Source organism: Triturus cristatus, chromosome 11 (assembly GCF_964204655.1).
Source record: "Triturus cristatus chromosome 11, aTriCri1.1, whole genome shotgun sequence".
In the NCBI taxonomy this organism is placed as follows: domain Eukaryota; kingdom Metazoa; phylum Chordata; class Amphibia; order Caudata; family Salamandridae; genus Triturus; species Triturus cristatus.
In genome coordinates, this window is record NC_140594.1 from 1,140,834,936 (window position 1) to 1,140,853,893 (window position 18,958).

Here is an 18,958-nt window from a genome sequence, read left to right on the forward strand (position 1 = left end):
GCAGCTCTCTAACCCTCTCCTCTCTCTTTGATCCTAGCGCTAGCATGCTCAGGATTTGATTTTAACTGGGAGCCAGAGATCTACCCGGTGAGGGCTTGCCCGGTGTGAGGCTTTTGAGCGTTTGGGAGCGTTCGGGACGTGAGGACATTGGACAGGAAATGTTGCCATCTTGAAATATCCAACCTTCCTGCTGTCGTGAGAGGCTCTTTCCATGGACATCTTCCTCTTGGAGTCCTCTCAACTTGCTCTCTGATATAACATTTTGTGAGCTGCAGTTACATCCGATGGCTACAAGGTGGCGCTGCATTCAGGTGAGAGAACAAGTGTGCACAAAATCGTTGGGGACTTTTGCCAGATTCATCGGTGGATCTTGCCTACTTTTATTCACATGCTAGATATTGCCTAGAAATGCTTTTTAATATAGAGATGCTAGAGTTAGAATGTCTGGTCGGGGTTCAGCCCTTTCATTGTCTACCGCCCGCAACATATTTATTACCAGCACATGTGAGTGGTGACTCTGCTTTTTGGAAAATAGCATCTAATAGGACAATGAATGTAGCAGATGGGGCGATCGAGATGCCTGCCTAAGTATTTCATTTTTTTTTAAATTTAACGTCTGATTAATCTGTTCATGATATTTCCGTTTTGTGACATGTTGCATTAAAACAAATCCTGCTTGGAGAACATATAAAAATTTGCACTGCATTGGCCGGGAATCGAACCCGGGTCAACTGCTTGGGAAGCAGCTATGCTCACCACTATACCACCAACGCCCTATGATGTGGGTGCTCTCGGTTCTAAAGATTACAACCCCGAGTTCAATGACTATCTTGCACCAGTTTCAATGGTGCATTTGGTTTAGATACCAACATGAAAAGCAGTAGAAAGTTTCTTGTAGAGGGTAAGGAACTGGGGATTGAAACCAAGGCCAAATCTGTGCAGAAGAGAAGAAATGGAAAGCAGTAGTACAAATAGTGGAAATGAACATATTTAGGCAGCATTGGAAGCAAAGCAGCGAAGAGAAAGAGAGTGCCTTCCATTAAATGCCCAGGAGAATGATAAGAGCAGAACGAAAAGGCAAGAATGACATTCAAAGCATGCCCAGAAAAACGTGTGACGGTGCAACCAGTCATTTATGCTTATAATTGGGTATCTTTACTTTCAAAGTATGGGGTTGATCCTTTGGCGATCACTCTCTTGTATTTCAGCAGAGACAGATAGTTGAGAAGTCTTTTCTCACATAGCTAGCACAAGCCTGCGCTTTTCCTTGCTGGTAGCGTGGAAATGACAGATTGGTCCTCAGAAGAAAAAACAAGAAATATTATAGCAGAGGATGGTTTCGATCCATCGACCTCTGGGTTATGGGCCCAGCACGCTTCCGCTGCGCCACTCTGCTCCCTTGTAAAAGTGTTCTCTTTATGCAGAGGAGGAGCTTTCAGCGAAGTGGCGAGGGATTGGTGGGTCTCGCTCCTCATTTGCCTAAGCATGCTGCAATGTATGCTGGGTGCAGAAAATCTTCATCTTCTCGTCTCACAGTCAGTCATAACTGAAAGTGCAGACCCTCTTGGGAACTAGCAGTTTCAGGCCTTTACCAAGATAGCAGCTCTCTAACCCTCTCCTCTCTCTTTGATCGTAGCGCTAGCATGCTCAGGATTTGATTTTAACTGGGAGCCAGAGATCTACCCGGTGAGGGCGAGGCTTTTGAGCGTTTGGGAGCGTTCGGGACGTGAGGACGTTGGACAGGAAATGTTGCCATCTTGAAATATCCAACCTTCCTGCTGTCGTGAGAGGCTCTTTCCATGGACATCTGCCTCTTGGAGTCCTCTCAACTTGCTCTCTGATATAACATTTTGTGAGCTGCAGTTACATCCGATGGCTACAAGATGGCGCTGCATTCAGGTGAGAGAACAAGTGTGCACAAAATCGTTGGGGACTTTTGCCAGATTCATCGGTGGATCTTGCCTACTTTTATTCACATGCTAGATATTGCCTAGAAATGCTTTTTAATATAGAGATGCTAGAGTTAGAATGTCTGGTCGGGGTTCAGCCCTTTCATTGTCTACCGCCCGCAACATATTTATTACCAGCACATGTGAGTGGTGACTCTGCTTTTTGGAAAATAGCATCTAATAGGACAATGAATGTAGCAGATGGGGCGATCGAGATGCCTGCCTAATTATTTCATTTTTTTTTTTATTTAACGTCTGATTAATCTGTTCATGATATTTCCGTTTTGTGACATGTTGCATTAAAACAAATCCTGCTTGGAGAACATATAAAAATTTGCACTGCATTGGCCGGGAATCGAACCCGGGTCAACTGCTTGGGAAGCAGCTATGCTCACCACTATACCACCAACGCCCTATGATGTGGTTGCTCTCGGTTCTAAAGATTACAACCCCGAGTTCAATGACTATCTTGCACCAGTTTCAATGGTGCATTTGGTTTAGATACCAACATGAAAAGCAGTAGAAAGTTTCTTGTAGAGGGTAAGGAACTGGGGATTGAAACCAAGGCCAAATCTGTGCAGAAGAGAAGAAATGGAAAGCAGTAGTACAAATAGTGGAAATGAACATATTTAGGCAGCATTGGAAGCAAAGCAGCGAAGAGAAAGAGAGTGCCTTCCATGAAATGCCCAGGAGAATGATAAGAGCAGAACGAAAAGGCAAGAATGACATTCAAAGCATGCCCAGAAAAACGTGTGACGGTCCCACCAGTCATTTATGCTTATAATTGGGTATCTTTACTTTCAAAGTATGGGGTTGATCCTTTGGCGATCACTCTCTTGTATTTCAGCAGAGACAGATAGTTGAGAAGTCTTTTCTCACATAGCTAGCACAAGCCTGCGCTTTTCCTTGCTGGTAGCGTGGAAATGACAGATTGGTCCTCAGAAGAAAAAACAAGAAATATTATAGCAGAGGATGGTTTCGATCCATCGACCTCTGGGTTATGGGCCCAGCACGCTTCCACTGCGCCACTGTGCTCCCTTGTAAAAGTGTTCTCTTTATGCAGAGGAGGAGCTTTCAGCGAAGTGGCGAGGGATTGGTGGGTCTCGCTCCTCATTTGCCTAAGCATGCTGCAATGTATGCTGGGTGCAGAAAATCTTCATCTTCTCGTCTCACAGTCAGTCATAACTGAAAGTGCAGACCCTCTTGGGAACTAGCAGTTTCAGGCCTTTACCAAGATAGCAGCTCTCTAACCCTCTCCTCTCTCTTTGATCCTAGCGCTAGCATGCTCAGGATTTGATTTTAACTGGGAGCCAGAGATCTACCCGGTGAGGGCGAGGCTTTTGAGCGTTTGGGAGCGTTCGGGACGTGAGGACGTTGGAGAGGAAATGTTGCCATCTTGAAATATCCAACCTTCCTGCTGTCCTGAGAGGCTCTTTCCATGGACATCTGCCTCTTGGAGTCCTCTCAAATTGCTCTCTGATATAACATTTTGTGAGCTGCAGTTACATCCGATGGCTACAAGGTGGCGCTGCATTCAGGTGAGAGAACAAGTGTGCACAAAATCGTTGGGGCCTTTTGCCATGATTCATTGGTGGATCTTGCCTACTTTTATTCACATGCTAGATATTGCCTAGAAATGCTTTTTAATATAGAGATGCTAGAGTTAGAATGTCTGGTCGGGGTTCAGCCCTTTCATTGTCTACCGCCCGCAACATATTTATTACCAGCACATGTAAGTGGTGACTCTGCTTTTTGGAAAATAGCATCTAATAGGACAATGAATGTAGCAGATGGGGCGATCGAGATGCCTGCCTAAGTATTTCATTTTTTTTTAAATTTAACGTCTGATTAATCTGTTCATGATATTTCCGTTTTGTGACATGTTGCATTAAAACAAATCCTGCTTGGAGAACATATAAAAATTGGCACTGCATTGGCCGGGAATCGAACCCGGGTCAACTGCTTGGGAAGCAGCTATGCTCACCACTATACCACCAACGCCCTATGATGTGGTTGCTCTCGGTTCTAAAGATTACAACCCCGAGTTCAATGACTATCTTGCACCAGTTTCAATGGTGCATTTGGTTTAGATACCAACATGAAAAGCAGTAGAAAGTTTCTTGTAGAGGGTAAGGAACTGGGGATTGAAACCAAGGCCAAATCTGTGCAGAAGAGAAGAAATGGAAAGCAGTAGTACAAATAGTGGAAATGAACATATTTAGGCAGCATTGGAAGCAAAGCAGCGAAGAGAAAGAGAGTGCCTTCCATGAAATGCCCAGGAGAATGATAAGAGCAGAACGAAAAGGCAAGAATGACATTCAAAGCATGCCCAGAAAAACGTGTGACGGTCCCACCAGTCATTTATGCTTATAATTGGGTATCTTTACTTTCAAAGTATGGGGTTGATCCTTTGGCGATCACTCTCTTGTATTTCAGCAGAGACAGATAGTTGAGAAGTCTTTTCTCACATAGCTAGCACAAGCCTGCGCTTTTCCTTGCTGGTAGCGTGGAAATGACAGATTGGTTCTCAGAAGAAAAAACAAGAAATATTATAGCAGAGGATGGTTTCGATCCATCGACCTCTGGGTTATGGGCCCAGCACGCTTCCGCTGCGCCACTCTGCTCCCTTGTAAAAGTGTTCTCTTTATGCAGAGGAGGAGCTTTCAGCGAAGTGGCGAGGGATTGGTGGGTCTCGCTCCTCATTTGCCTAAGCATGCTGCAATGTATGCTGGGTGCAGAAAATCTTCATCTTCTCGTCTCACAGTCAGTCATAACTGAAAGTGCAGACCCTCTTGGGAACTAGCAGTTTCAGGCCTTTACCAAGATAGCAGCTCTCTAACCCTCTCCTCTCTCTTTGATCGTAGCGCTAGCATGCTCAGGATTTGATTTTAACTGGGAGCCAGAGATCTACCCGGTGAGGGCTTGCCCGGTGTGAGGCTTTTGAGCGTTTGGGAGCGTTCGGGAAGTGAGGACGTTGGACAGGAAATGTTGCCATCTTGAAATATTCAACCTTCCTGCTGTCGTGAGAGGCTCTTTCCATGGACATCTGCCTCTTGGAGTCCTCTCAACTTGCTCTCTGATATAACATTTTGTGAGCTGCAGTTACATCCGATGGCTACAAGATGGCGCTGCATTCAGGTGAGAGAACAAGTGTGCACAAAATCGTTGGGGACTTTTGCCAGATTCATCGGTGGATCTTGCCTACTTTTATTCACATGCTAGATATTGCCTAGAAATGCTTTTTAATATAGAGATGCTAGAGTTAGAATGTCTGGTCGGGGTTCAGCCCTTTCATTGTCTACCGCCCGCAACATATTTATTACCAGCACATGTGAGTGGTGACTCTGCTTTTTGGAAAATAGCATCTAATAGGACAATGAATGTAGCAGATGGGGCGATCGAGATGCCTGCCTAAGTATTTCATTTTTTTTTTAATTTAACGTCTGATTAATCTGTTCATGATATTTCCGTTTTGTGACATGTTGCATTAAAACAAATCCTGCTTGGAGAACATATAAAAATTTGCACTGCATTGGCCGGGAATCGAACCCGGGTCAACTGCTTGGGAAGCAGCTATGCTCACCACTATACCACCAACGCCCTATGATGTGGTTGCTCTCGGTTCTAAATATTACAACCCCGAGTTCAATGACTATCTTGCACCAGTTTCAATGGTGCATTTGGTTTAGATACCAACATGAAAAGCAGTAGAAAGTTTCTTGTAGAGGGTAAGGAACTGGGGATTGAAACCAAGGCCAAATCTGTGCAGAAGAGAAGAAATGGAAAGCAGTAGTACAAATAGTGGAAATGAACATATTTAGGCAGCTTTGGAAGCAAAGCAGCGAAGAGAAAGAGAGTGCCTTCCATGAAATGCCCAGGAGAATGATAAGAGCAGAACGAAAAGGCAAGAATGACATTCAAAGCATGCCCAGAAAAACGTGTGACGGTCCCACCAGTCATTTATGCTTATAATTGGGTATCTTTACTTTCAAAGTATGGGGTTGATCCTTTGGCGATCACTCTCTTGTATTTCAGCAGAGACAGATAGTTGAGAAGTCTTTTCTCACATAGCTAGCACAAGCCTGCGCTTTTCCTTGCTGGTAGCGTGGAAATGACAGATTGGTCCTCAGAAGAAAAAACAAGAAATATTATAGCAGAGGATGGTTTCGATCCATCGACCTCTGGGTTATGGGCCCAGCACGCTTCCGCTGCGCCACTCTGCTCCCTTGTAAAAGTGTTCTCTTTATGCAGAGGAGGAGCTTTCAGCGAAGTGGCGAGGGATTGGTGGGTCTCGCTCCTCATTTGCCTAAGCATGCTGCAATGTATGCTGGGTGCAGAAAATCTTCATCTTCTCGTCTCACAGTTAGTCATAACTGAAAGTGCAGACCCTCTTGGGAACTAGCAGTTTCAGGCCTTTACCAAGATAGCAGCTCTCTAACCCTCTCCTCTCTCTTTGATCGTAGCGCTAGCATGCTCAGGATTTGATTTTAACTGGGAGCCAGAGATCTACCCGGTGAGGGCGAGGCTTTTGAGCGTTTGGGAGCGTTCGGGACGTGAGGACGTTGGACAGGAAATGTTGCCATCTTGAAATATCCAACCTTCCTGCTGTCGTGAGAGGCTCTTTCCATGGACATCTGCCTCTTGGAGTCCTCTCAACTTGCTCTCTGATATAACATTTTGTGAGCTGCAGTTACATCCGATGGCTACAAGATGGCGCTGCATTCAGGTGAGAGAACAAGTGTGCACAAAATCGTTGGGGACTTTTGCCAGATTCATCGGTGGATCTTGCCTACTTTTATTCACATGCTAGATATTGCCTAGAAATGCTTTTTAATATAGAGATGCTAGAGTTAGAATGTCTGGTCGGGGTTCAGCCCTTTCATTGTCTTCCGCCCGCAACATATTTATTACCAGCACATGTGAGTGGTGACTCTGCTTTTTGGAAAATAGCATCTAATAGGACAATGAATGTAGCAGATGGGGCGATCGAGATGCCTGCCTAATTATTTCATTTTTTTTTTAATTTAACGTCTGATTAATCTGTTCATGATATTTCCGTTTTGTGACATGTTGCATTAAAACAAATCCTGCTTGGAGAACATATAAAAATTTGCACTGCATTGGCCGGGAATCGAACCCGGGTCAACTGCTTGGGAAGCAGCTATGCTCACCACTATACCACCAACGCCCTATGATGTGGTTGCTCTCGGTTCTAAAGATTACAACCCCGAGTTCAATGACTATCTTGCACCAGTTTCAATGGTGCATTTGGTTTAGATACCAACATGAAAAGCAGTAGAAAGTTTCTTGTAGAGGGTAAGGAACTGGGGATTGAAACCAAGGCCAAATCTGTGCAGAAGAGAAGAAATGGAAAGCAGTAGTACAAATAGTGGAAATGAACATATTTAGGCAGCATTGGAAGCAAAGCAGCGAAGAGAAAGAGAGTGCCTTCCATGAAATGCCCAGGAGAATGATAAGAGCAGAACGAAAAGGCAAGAATGACATTCAAAGCATGCCCAGAAAAACGTGTGACGGTCCCACCAGTCATTTATGCTTATAATTGGGTATCTTTACTTTCAAAGTATGGGGTTGATCCTTTGGCGATCACTCTCTTGTATTTCAGCAGAGACAGATAGTTGAGAAGTCTTTTCTCACATAGCTAGCACAAGCCTGCGCTTTTCCTTGCTGGTAGCGTGGAAATGACAGATTGGTCCTCAGAAGAAAAAACAAGAAATATTATAGCAGAGGATGGTTTCGATCCATCGACCTCTGGGTTATGGGCCCAGCACGCTTCCGCTGCGCCACTGTGCTCCCTTGTATAAGTGTTCTCTTTATGCAGAGGAGGAGCTTTCAGCGAAGTGGCGAGGGATTGGTGGGTCTCGCTCCTCATTTGCCTAAGCATGCTGCAATGTATGCTGGGTGCAGAAAATCTTCATCTTCTCGTCTCACAGTCAGTCATAACTGAAAGTGCAGACCCTCTTGGGAACTAGCAGTTTCAGGCCTTTACCAAGATAGCAGCTCTCTAACCCTCTCCTCTCTCTTTGATCCTAGCGCTAGCATGCTCAGGATTTGATTTTAACTGGGAGCCAGAGATCTACCCGGTGAGGGCGAGGCTTTTGAGCGTTTGGGAGCGTTCGGGACGTGAGGACGTTGGAGAGGAAATGTTGCCATCTTGAAATATCCAACCTTCCTGCTGTCCTGAGAGGCTCTTTCCATGGACATCTGCCTCTTGGAGTCCTCTCAAATTGCTCTCTGATATAACATTTTGTGAGCTGCAGTTACATCCGATGGCTACAAGGTGGCGCTGCATTCAGGTGAGAGAACAAGTGTGCACAAAATCGTTGGGGCCTTTTGCCATGATTCATTGGTGGATCTTGCCTACTTTTATTCACATGCTAGATATTGCCTAGAAATGCTTTTTAATATAGAGATGCTAGAGTTAGAATGTCTGGTCGGGGTTCAGCCCTTTCATTGTCTACCGCCCGCAACATATTTATTACCAGCACATGTAAGTGGTGACTCTGCTTTTTGGAAAATAGCATCTAATAGGACAATGAATGTAGCAGATGGGGCGATCGAGATGCCTGCCTAAGTATTTCATTTTTTTTTAAATTTAACGTCTGATTAATCTGTTCATGATATTTCCGTTTTGTGACATGTTGCATTAAAACAAATCCTGCTTGGAGAACATATAAAAATTTGCACTGCATTGGCCGGGAATCGAACCCGGGTCAACTGCTTGGGAAGCAGCTATGCTCACCACTATACCACCAACGCCCTATGATGTGGTTGCTCTCGGTTCTAAAGATTACAACCCCGAGTTCAATGACTATCTTGCACCAGTTTCAATGGTGCATTTGGTTTAGATACCAACATGAAAAGCAGTAGAATGTTTCTTGTAGAGGGTAAGGAACTGGGGATTGAAACCAAGGCCAAATCTGTGCAGAAGAGAAGAAATGGAAAGCAGTAGTACAAATAGTGGAAATGAACATATTTAGGCAGCATTGGAAGCAAAGCAGCGAAGAGAAAGAGAGTGCCTTCCATGAAATGCCCAGGAGAATGATAAGAGCAGAACGAAAAGGCAAGAATGACATTCAAAGCATGCCCAGAAAAACGTGTGACGGTCCCACCAGTCATTTATGCTTATAATTGGGTATCTTTACTTTCAAAGTATGGGGTTGATCCTTTGGCGATCACTCTCTTGTATTTCAGCAGAGACAGATAGTTGAGAAGTCTTTTCTCACATAGCTAGCACAAGCCTGCGCTTTTCCTTGCTGGTAGCGTGGAAATGACAGATTGGTTCTCAGAAGAAAAAACAAGAAATATTATAGCAGAGGATGGTTTCGATCCATCGACCTCTGGGTTATGGGCCCAGCACGCTTCCGCTGCGCCACTCTGCTCCCTTGTAAAAGTGTTCTCTTTATGCAGAGGAGGAGCTTTCAGCGAAGTGGCGAGGGATTGGTGGGTCTCGCTCCTCATTTGCCTAAGCATGCTGCAATGTATGCTGGGTGCAGAAAATCTTCATCTTCTTGTCTCACAGTCAGTCATAACTGAAAGTGCAGACCCTCTTGGGAACTAGCAGTTTCAGGCCTTTACCAAGATAGCAGCTCTCTAACCCTCTCCTCTCTCTTTGATCCTAGCGCTAGCATGCTCAGGATTTGATTTTAACTGGGAGCCAGAGAACTACCCGGTGAGGGCTTGCCCGGTGTGAGGCTTTTGAGCGTTTGGGAGCGTTCGGGACGTGAGGACATTGGACAGGAAATGTTGCCATCTTGAAATATCCAACCTTCCTGCTGTCGTGAGAGGCTCTTTCCATGGACATCTGCCTCTTGGAGTCCTCTCAACTTGCTCTCTGATATAACATTTTGTGAGCTGCAGTTACATCCGATGGCTACAAGGTGGCGCTGCATTCAGGTGAGAGAACAAGTGTGCACAAAATCGTTGGGGACTTTTGCCAGATTCATCGGTGGATCTTGCCTACTTTTATTCACATGCTAGATATTGCCTAGAAATGCTTTTTAATATAGAGATGCTAGAGTTAGAATGTCTGGTCGGGGTTCAGCCCTTTCATTGTCTACCACCCGCAACATATTTATTACCAGCACATGTGAGTGGTGACTCTGCTTTTTGGAAAATAGCATCTAATAGGACAATGAATGTCGCAGATGGGGCGATCGAGATGCCTGCCTAAGTATTTCATTTTTTTTTTAATTTAACGTCTGATTAATCTGTTCATGATATTTCCGTTTTGTGACATGTTGCATTAAAACAAATCCTGCTTGGAGAACATATAAAAATTTGCACTGCATTGGCCGGGAATCGAACCCGGCTCAACTGCTTGGGAAGCAGCTATGCTCACCACTATACCACCAACGCCCTATGATGTGGGTGCTCTCGGTTCTAAAGATTACAACCCCGAGTTCAATGACTATCTTGCACCAGTTTCAATGGTGCATTTGGTTTAGATACCAACATGAAAAGCAGTAGAAAGTTTCTTGTAGAGGGTAAGGAACTGGGGATTGAAACCAAGGCCAAATCTGTGCAGAAGAGAAGAAATGGAAAGCAGTAGTACAAATAGTGGAAATGAACATATTTAGGCAGCATTGGAAGCAAAGCAGCGAAGAGAAAGAGAGTGCCTTCCATGAAATGCCCAGGAGAATGATAAGAGCAGAACGAAAAGGCAAGAATGACATTCAAAGCATGCCCAGAAAAACGTGTGACGGTGCAACCAGTCATTTATGCTTATAATTGGGTATCTTTACTTTCAAAGTATGGGGTTGATCTTTTGGCGATCACTCTGTTGTGTTTCAGCAGAGACAGATAGTTGAGAAGTCTTTTCTCACATAGCTAGCACAAGCCTGCGCTTTTCCTTGCTGGTAGCGTGGAAATGACAGATTGGTTCTCAGAAGAAAAAACAAGAAATATTATAGCAGAGGATGGTTTCGATCCATCAACCTCTGGGTTATGGGCCCAGCACGCTTCCGCTGCGCCACTCTGCTCCCTTGTAAAAGTGTTCTCTTTATGCAGAGGAGGAGCTTTCAGCGAAGTGGCGAGGGATTGGTGGGTCTCGCTCCTCATTTGCCTAAGCATGCTGCAATGTATGCTGTGTGCAGAAAATCTTCATCTTCTCGTCTCACAGTCAGTCATAACTGAAAGTGCAGACCCTCTTGGGAACTAGCAGTTTCAGGCCTTTACAAAGATAGCAGCTCTCTAACCCTCTCCTCTCTCTTTGATCCTAGCGCTAGCATGCTCAGGATTTGATTTTAACTGGGAGCCAGAGATCTACCCGGTGAGGGCGAGGCTTTTGAGCGTTTGGGAGCGTTCGGGACGTGAGGACGTTGGAGAGGAAATGTTGCCATCTTGAAATATCCAACCTTCCTGCTGTCATGAGAGGCTCTTTCCATGGACATCTGCCTCTTGGAGTCCTCTCAACTTGCTCTCTGATATAACATTTTGTGAGCTGCAGTTACATCCGATGGCTACAAGGTGGCGCTGCATTCAGGTGAGAGAACAAGTGTGCACAAAATCGTTGGGGACTTTTGCCAGATTCATCGGTGGATCTTGCCTACTTTTATTCACATGCTAGATATTGCCTAGAAATGCTTTTTAATATAGAGATGCTACAGTTAGAATGTCTAGTCGGGGTTCAGCCCTTTCATTGTCTACCGCCCGCAACATATTTATTACCAGCACATGTGAGTGGTGACTCTGCTTTTTGGAAAATAGCATCTAATAGGACAATGAATGTAGCAGATGGGGCGATCGAGATGCCTGCCTAAGTATTTCATTTTTTTTTTAATTTAACGTCTGATTAATCTGTTCATGATATTTCCGTTTTGTGACATGTTGCATTAAAACAAATCCTGCTTGGAGAACATATAAAAATTTGCACTGCATTGGCTGGGAATCGAACCCGGGTCAACTGCTTGGGAAGCAGCTATGCTCACCACTATACCACCAACGCCCTATGATGTGGTTGCTCTCGGTTCTAAAGATTACAACCCCGAGTTCAATGACTATCTTGCACCAGTTTCAATGGTGCATTTGGTTTAGATACCAACATGAAAAGCAGTAGAAAGTTTCTTGTAGAGGGTAAGGAACTGGGGATTGAAACCAAGGCCAAATCTGTGCAGAAGAGAAGAAATGGAAAGCAGTAGTACAAATAGTGGAAATGAACATATTTAGGCAGCATTGGAAGCAAAGCAGCGAAGAGAAAGAGAGTGCCTTCCATGAAATGCCCAGGAGAATGATAAGAGCAGAACGAAAAGGCAAGAATGACATTCAAAGCATGCCCAGAAAAACGTGTGATGGTCCCACCAGTCATTTATGCTTATAATTGGGTATCTTTACTTTCAAAGTATGGGGTTGATCCTTTGGCGATCACTCTCTTGTATTTCAGCAGAGACAGATAGTTGAGAAGTCTTTTCTCACATAGCTAGCACAAGCCTGCGCTTTTCCTTGCTGGTAGCGTGGAAATGACAGATTGGTTCTCAGAAGAAAAAACAAGAAATAATATAGCAGAGGATGGTTTCGATGCATCGACCTCAGGGTTATGGGCCCAGCACGCTTCCGGTGCGCCACTCTGCTTCCTTGTAAAAGTGTTCTCTTTATGCAGAGGAGGAGCTTTCAGCGAAGTGGCGAGGGATTGGTGGGTCTCGCTCCTCATTTGCCTAAGCATGCTGCAATGTATGCTGGGTGCAGAAAATCTTCATCTTCTCGTCTCACAGTCAGTCATAACTGAAAGTGCAGACCCTCTTGGGAACTAGCAGTTTCAGGCCTTTACCAAGATAGCAGCTCTCTAACCCTCTCCTCTCTCTTTGATCCTAGCGCTAGCATGCTCAGGATTTGATTTTAACTGGGAGCCAGAGATCTACCCGGTGAGGGCTTGCCCGGTGTGAGGCTTTTGAGCGTTTGGGAGCGTTCGGGACGTGAGGACATTGGACAGGAAATGTTGCCATCTTGAAATATCCAACCTTCCTGCTGTCGTGAGAGGCTCTTTCCATGGACATCTGCCTCTTGGAGTCCTCTCAACTTGCTCTCTGATATAACATTTTGTGAGCTGCAGTTACATCCGATGGCTACAAGGTGGCGCTGCATTCAGGTGAGAGAACAAGTGTGCACAAAATCGTTGGGGACTTTTGCCAGATTCATCGGTGGATCTTGCCTACTTTTATTCACATGCTAGATATTGCCTAGAAATGCTTTTTAATATAGAGATGCTACAGTTAGAATGTCTAGTCGGGGTTCAGCCCTTTCATTGTCTACCGCCCGCAACATATTTATTACCAGCACATGTGAGTGGTGACTCTGCTTTTTGGAAAATAGCATCTAATAGGACAATGAATGTAGCAGATGGGGCGATCGAGATGCCTGCCTAAGTATTTCATTTTTTTTAAAATTTAACGTCTGATTAATCTGTTCATGATATTTCCGTTTTGTGACATGTTGCATTAAAACAAATCCTGCTTGGAGAACATATAAAAATTTGCACTGCATTGGCCGGGAATCGAACCCGGGTCAACTGTTTGGGAAGCAGCTATGCTCACCACTATACCACCAACGCCCTATGATGTGGTTGCTCTCGGTTCTAAAGATTACAACCCCGAGTTCAATGACTATCTTGCACCAGTTTCAATGGTGCATTTGGTTTAGATACCAACATGAAAAGCAGTAGAAAGTTTCTTGTAGAGGGTAAGGAACTGGGGATTGAAACCAAGGCCAAATCTGTGCAGAAGAGAAGAAATGGAAAGCAGTAGTACAAATAGTGGAAATGAACATATTTAGGCAGCATTGGAAGCAAAGCAGCGAAGAGAAAGAGAGTGCCTTCCATGAAATGCCCAGGAGAATGATAAGAGCAGAACGAAAAGGCAAGAATGACATTCAAAGCATGCCCAGAAAAACGTGTGATGGTCCCACCAGTCATTTATGCTTATAATTGGGTATCTTTACTTTCAAAGTATGGGGTTGATCCTTTGGCGATCACTCTCTTGTATTTCAGCAGAGACAGATAGTTGAGAAGTCTTTTCTCACATAGCTAGCACAAGCCTGCGCTTTTCCTTGCTGGTAGCGTGGAAATGACAGATTGGTTCTCAGAAGAAAAAACAAGAAATATTATAGCAGAGGATGGTTTCGATCCATCGACCTCTGGGTTATGGGCCCAGCACGCTTCCGGTGCGCCACTCTGCTCCCTTGTAAAAGTGTTCTCTTTATGCAGAGGAGGAGCTTTCAGCGAAGTGGCGAGGGATTGGTGGGTCTCGCTCCTCATTTGCCTAAGCATGCTGCAATGTATGCTGGGTGCAGAAAATCTTCATCTTCTCGTCTCACAGTCAGTCATAACTGAAAGTGCAGACCCTCTTGGGAACTAGCAGTTTCAGGCCTTTACCAAGATAGCAGCTCTCTAACCCTCTCCTCTCTCTTTGATCCTAGCGCTAGCATGCTCAGGATTTGATTTTAACTGGGAGCCAGAGATCTACCCGGTGAGGGCTTGCCCGGTGTGAGGCTTTTGAGCGTTTGGGAGCGTTCGGGACGTGAGGACATTGGACAGGAAATGTTGCCATCTTGAAATATCCAACCTTCCTGCTGTCGTGAGAGGCTCTTTCCATGGACATCTGCCTCTTGGAGTCCTCTCAACTTGCTCTCTGATATAACATTTTGTGAGCTGCAGTTACATCCGATGGCTACAAGGTGGCGCTGCATTCAGGTGAGAGAACAAGTGTGCACAAAATCGTTGGGGACTTTTGCCAGATTCATCGGTGGATCTTGCCTACTTTTATTCACATGCTAGATATTGCCTAGAAATGCTTTTTAATATAGAGATGCTAGAGTTAGAATGTCTGGTCGGGGTTCAGCCCTTTCATTGTCTACCGCCCGCAACATATTTATTACCAGCACATGTGAGTGGTGACTCTGCTTTTTGGAAAATAGCATCTAATAGGACAATGAATGTAGCAGATGGGGCGATCGAGATGCCTGCCTAAGTATTTCATTTTTTTTTTTATTTAACGTCTGATTAATCTGTTCATGATATTTCCGTTTTGTGACATGTTGCATTAAAACAAATCCTGCTTGGAGAACATATAAAAATTTGCACTGCATTGGCCGGGAATCGAACCCGGGTCACCTGCTTGGGAAGCAGCTATGCTCACCACTATACCACCAACGCCCTATGATGTGGGTGCTCTCGGTTCTAAAGATTACAACCCCGAGTTTAATGACTATCTTGCACCAGTTTCAATGGTGCATTTGGTTTAGATACCAACATGAAAAGCAGTAGAAAGTTTCTTGTAGAGGGTAAGGAACTGGGAATTGAAACCAAGGCCAAATCTGTGTAGAAGAGAAGAAATGGAAAGCAGTAGTACAAATAGTGGAAATGAACATATTTAGGCAGCATTGGAAGCAAAGCAGCGAAGAGAAAGAGAGTGCCTTCCATGAAATGCCCAGGAGAATGATAAGAGCAGAACGAAAAGGCAAGAATGACATTCAAAGCATGCCCAGAAAAACGTGTGACGGTCCCACCAGTCATTTATGCTTATAATTGGGTATCTTTACTTTCAAAGTATGGGGTTGATCCTTTGGCGATCACTCTCTTGTATTTCAGCAGAGACAGATAGTTGAGAAGTCTTTTCTCACATAGCTAGCACAAGCCTGCGCTTTTCCTTGCTGGTAGCGTGGAAATGACAGATTGGTCCTCAGAAGAAAAAACAAGAAATATTATAGCAGAGGATGGTTTCGATCCATCGACCTCTGGGTTATGGGCCCAGCACGCTTCCGCTGCGCCACTCTGCTCCCTTGTAAAAGTGTTCTCTTTATGCAGAGGAGGAGCTTTCAGCGAAGTGGCGAGGGATTGGTGGGTCTCGCTCCTCATTTGCCTAAGCATGCTGCAATGTATGCTGGGTGCAGAAAATCTTCATCTTCTCGTCTCACAGTCAGTCATAACTGAAAGTGCAGACCCTCTTGGGAACTAGCAGTTTCAGGCCTTTACCAAGATAGCAGCTCTCTAACCCTCTCCTCTCTCTTTGATCCTAGCGCTAGCATGCTCAGGATTTGATTTTAACTGGGAGCCAGAGATCTACCCGGTGAGGGCGAGGCTTTTGAGCGTTTGGGAGCGTTCGGGACGTGAGGACGTTGGAGAGGAAATGTTGCCATCTTGAAATATCCAACCTTCCTGCTGTCATGAGAGGCTCTTTCCATGGACATCTGCCTCTTGGAGTCCTCTCAAATTGCTCTCTGATATAACATTTTGTGAGCTGCAGTTACATCCGATGGCTACAAGGTGGCGCTGCATTCAGGTGAGAGAACAAGTGTGCACAAAATCGTTGGGGACTTTTGCCAGATTCATTGGTGGATCTTGCCTACTTTAATTCACATGCTAGATATTGCCTAGAAATGCTTTTTAATATAGAGATGCTACAGTTAGAATGTCTAGTCGGGGTTCAGCCCTTTCATTGTCTACCGCCCGCAACATATTTATTACCAGCACATGTAAGTGGTGACTCTGCTTTTTGGAAAATAGCATCTAATAGGACAATGAATGTAGCAGATGGGGCGATCGAGATGCCTGCCTAAGTATTTCATTTTTTTTTTTAATTTAACGTCTGATTAATCTGTTCATGATATTTCCGTTTTGTGACATGTTGCATTAAAACAAATCCTGCTTGGAGAACATATAAAAATTTGCACTGCATTGGCCGGGAATCGAACCCGGGTCAACTGCTTGGGAAGCAGCTATGCTCACCACTATACCACCAACGCCCTATGATGTGGTTGCTCTCGGTTCTAAAGATTACAACCCCGAGTTCAATGACTATCTTGCACCAGTTTCAATGGTGCATTTGGTTTAGATACCAACATGAAAAGCAGTAGAAAGTTTCTTGTAGAGGGTAAGGAACTGGGGATTGAAACCAAGGCCAAATCTGTGCAGAAGAGAAGAAATGGAAAGCAGTAGTACAAATAGTGGAAATGAACATATTTAGGCAGCATTGGAAGCAAAGCAGCGAAGAGAAAGAGAGTGCCTTCCATGAAATGCCCAGGAGAATGATAAGAGCAGAACGAAAAGGCAAGAATGACATTCAAAGCATGCCCAGAAAAACGTGTGACGGTCCCACCAGTCATTTATGCTTATAATTGGGTATCTTTACTTTCAAAGTATGGGGTTGATCCTTTGGCGATCACTCTCTTGTATTTCAGCAGAGACAGATAGTTGAGAAGTCTTTTCTCACATAGCTAGCACAAGCCTGCGCTTTTCCTTGCTGGTAGCGTGGAAATGACAGATTGGTTCTCAGAAGAAAAAACAAGAAATATTATAGCAGAGGATGGTTTCGATCCATCGACCTCTGGGTTATGGGCCCAGCACGCTTCCGCTGCGCCACTCTGCTCCCTTGTAAAAGTGATCTCTTTATGCAGAGGAGGAGCTTTCAGCGAAGTGGCGAGGGATTGGTGGGTCTCGCTCCTCATTTGCCTAAGCATGCTGCAATGTATGCTGGGTGCAGAAAATCTTCATCTTCTCGTCTCACAGTCAGTCATAACTGAAAGTGCAGACCCTCTTGGGAACTAGCAGTTTCAGGCCTTTACCAAGATAGCAGCTCTCTAACCCTCTCCTCTCTCTTTGATCCTAGCGCTAGCATGCTCAGGATTTGATTTTAACTGGGAGCCAGAGATCTACCCGGTGAGGGCTTGCCCGGTGTGAGGCTTTTGAGCGTTTGGGAGCGTTCGGGACGTGAGGACATTGGACAGGAAATGTTGCCATCTTGAAATATCCAACCTTCCTGCTGTCGTGAGAGGCTCTTTCCATGGACATCTGCCTCTTGGAGTCCTCTCAACTTGCTCTCTGATATAACATTTTGTGAGCTGCAGTTACATCCGATGGCTACAAGGTGGCGCTGCATTCAGGTGAGAGAACAAGTGTGCACAAAATCGTTGGGGACTTTTGCCAGATTCATCGGTGGATCTTGCCTACTTTTATTCACATGCTAGATATTGCCTAGAAATGCTTTTTAATATAGAGATGCTAGAGTTAGAATGTCTGGTCGGGGTTCAGCCCTTTCATTGTCTACCGCCCGCAACATATTTATTACCAGCACATGTGAGTGGTGACTCTGCTTTTTGGAAAATAGCATCTAATAGGACAATGAATGTCGCAGATGGGGCGATCGAGATGCCTGCCTAAGTATTTCATTTTTTTTTTAATTTAACGTCTGATTAATCTGTTCATGATATTTCCGTTTTGTGACATGTTGCATTAAAACAAATCCTGCTTGGAGAACATATAAAAATTTGCACTGCATTGGCCGGGAATCGAACCCGGGTCAACTGCTTGGGAAGCAGCTATGCTCACCACTATACCACCAACGCCCTATGATGTGGGTGCTCTCGGTTCTAAAGATTACAACCCCGAGTTCAATGACTATCTTGCACCAGTTTCAATGGTGCATTTGGTTTAGATACCAACATGAAAAGCAGTAGAAAGTTTCTTGTAGAGGGTAAGGAACTGGGAATTGAAACCAAGGCCAAATCTGTGTAGAAGAGAAGAAATGGAAAGCAGTAGTACAAATAGTGGAAATGAACATATTTAGGCAGCATTGGAAGCAAAGCAGCGAAGAGAAAGAGAGTGCCTTCCATGAAATGCCCAGGAGAATGATAAGAGCAGAACGAAAAGGCAAGAATGACATTCAAAGCATGCCCAGAAAAACGTGTGACGGTCCCACCAGTCATTTATGCTTATAATTGGGTATCTTTACTTTCAAAGTATGGGGTTGATCCTTTGGCGATCACTCTCTTGTATTTCAGCAGAGACAGATAGTTGAGAAGTCTTTTCTCACATAGCTAGCACAAGCCTGCGCTTTTCCTTGCTGGTAGCGTGGAAATGACAGATTGGTCCTCAGAAGAAAAAACAAGAAATATTATAGCAGAGGATGGTTTCGATCCATCGACCTCTGGGTTATGGGCCCAGCACGCTTCCGCTGCGCCACTGTGCTCCCTTGTAAAAGTGTTCTCTTTATGCAGAGGAGGAG

General features: G+C 44.7%; 9 non-coding genes across 9 annotated transcripts; all 9 read right to left on the reverse strand.

The window, feature by feature from the left end:
* Window positions 1–701: 701 nt before the first annotated feature.
* TRNAG-CCC (transfer RNA glycine (anticodon CCC)) lies at window positions 702–773 on the reverse strand. The gene has a single exon. It is a non-coding gene; the product is annotated as a tRNA-Gly (tRNA).
* A 1,516-nt stretch (window positions 774–2,289) lies between these two features.
* On the reverse strand, window positions 2,290–2,361 carry TRNAG-CCC (transfer RNA glycine (anticodon CCC)). Its single transcript has one exon. It is a non-coding gene; the product is annotated as a tRNA-Gly (tRNA).
* Window positions 2,362–3,878: 1,517 nt separating this feature from the next.
* Window positions 3,879–3,950, reverse strand: TRNAG-CCC (transfer RNA glycine (anticodon CCC)). Its single transcript has one exon. It is a non-coding gene; the product is annotated as a tRNA-Gly (tRNA).
* Window positions 3,951–5,477: 1,527 nt separating this feature from the next.
* TRNAG-CCC (transfer RNA glycine (anticodon CCC)) lies at window positions 5,478–5,549 on the reverse strand. Its single transcript has one exon. It is a non-coding gene; the product is annotated as a tRNA-Gly (tRNA).
* A 1,516-nt stretch (window positions 5,550–7,065) lies between these two features.
* Window positions 7,066–7,137, reverse strand: TRNAG-CCC (transfer RNA glycine (anticodon CCC)). The gene has a single exon. It is a non-coding gene; the product is annotated as a tRNA-Gly (tRNA).
* Window positions 7,138–8,654: 1,517 nt separating this feature from the next.
* Window positions 8,655–8,726, reverse strand: TRNAG-CCC (transfer RNA glycine (anticodon CCC)). The gene has a single exon. It is a non-coding gene; the product is annotated as a tRNA-Gly (tRNA).
* Window positions 8,727–10,253: 1,527 nt separating this feature from the next.
* On the reverse strand, window positions 10,254–10,325 carry TRNAG-CCC (transfer RNA glycine (anticodon CCC)). Its single transcript has one exon. It is a non-coding gene; the product is annotated as a tRNA-Gly (tRNA).
* A 6,303-nt stretch (window positions 10,326–16,628) lies between these two features.
* On the reverse strand, window positions 16,629–16,700 carry TRNAG-CCC (transfer RNA glycine (anticodon CCC)). The gene has a single exon. It is a non-coding gene; the product is annotated as a tRNA-Gly (tRNA).
* A 1,527-nt stretch (window positions 16,701–18,227) lies between these two features.
* On the reverse strand, window positions 18,228–18,299 carry TRNAG-CCC (transfer RNA glycine (anticodon CCC)). The gene has a single exon. It is a non-coding gene; the product is annotated as a tRNA-Gly (tRNA).
* Window positions 18,300–18,958: the final 659 nt, after the last annotated feature.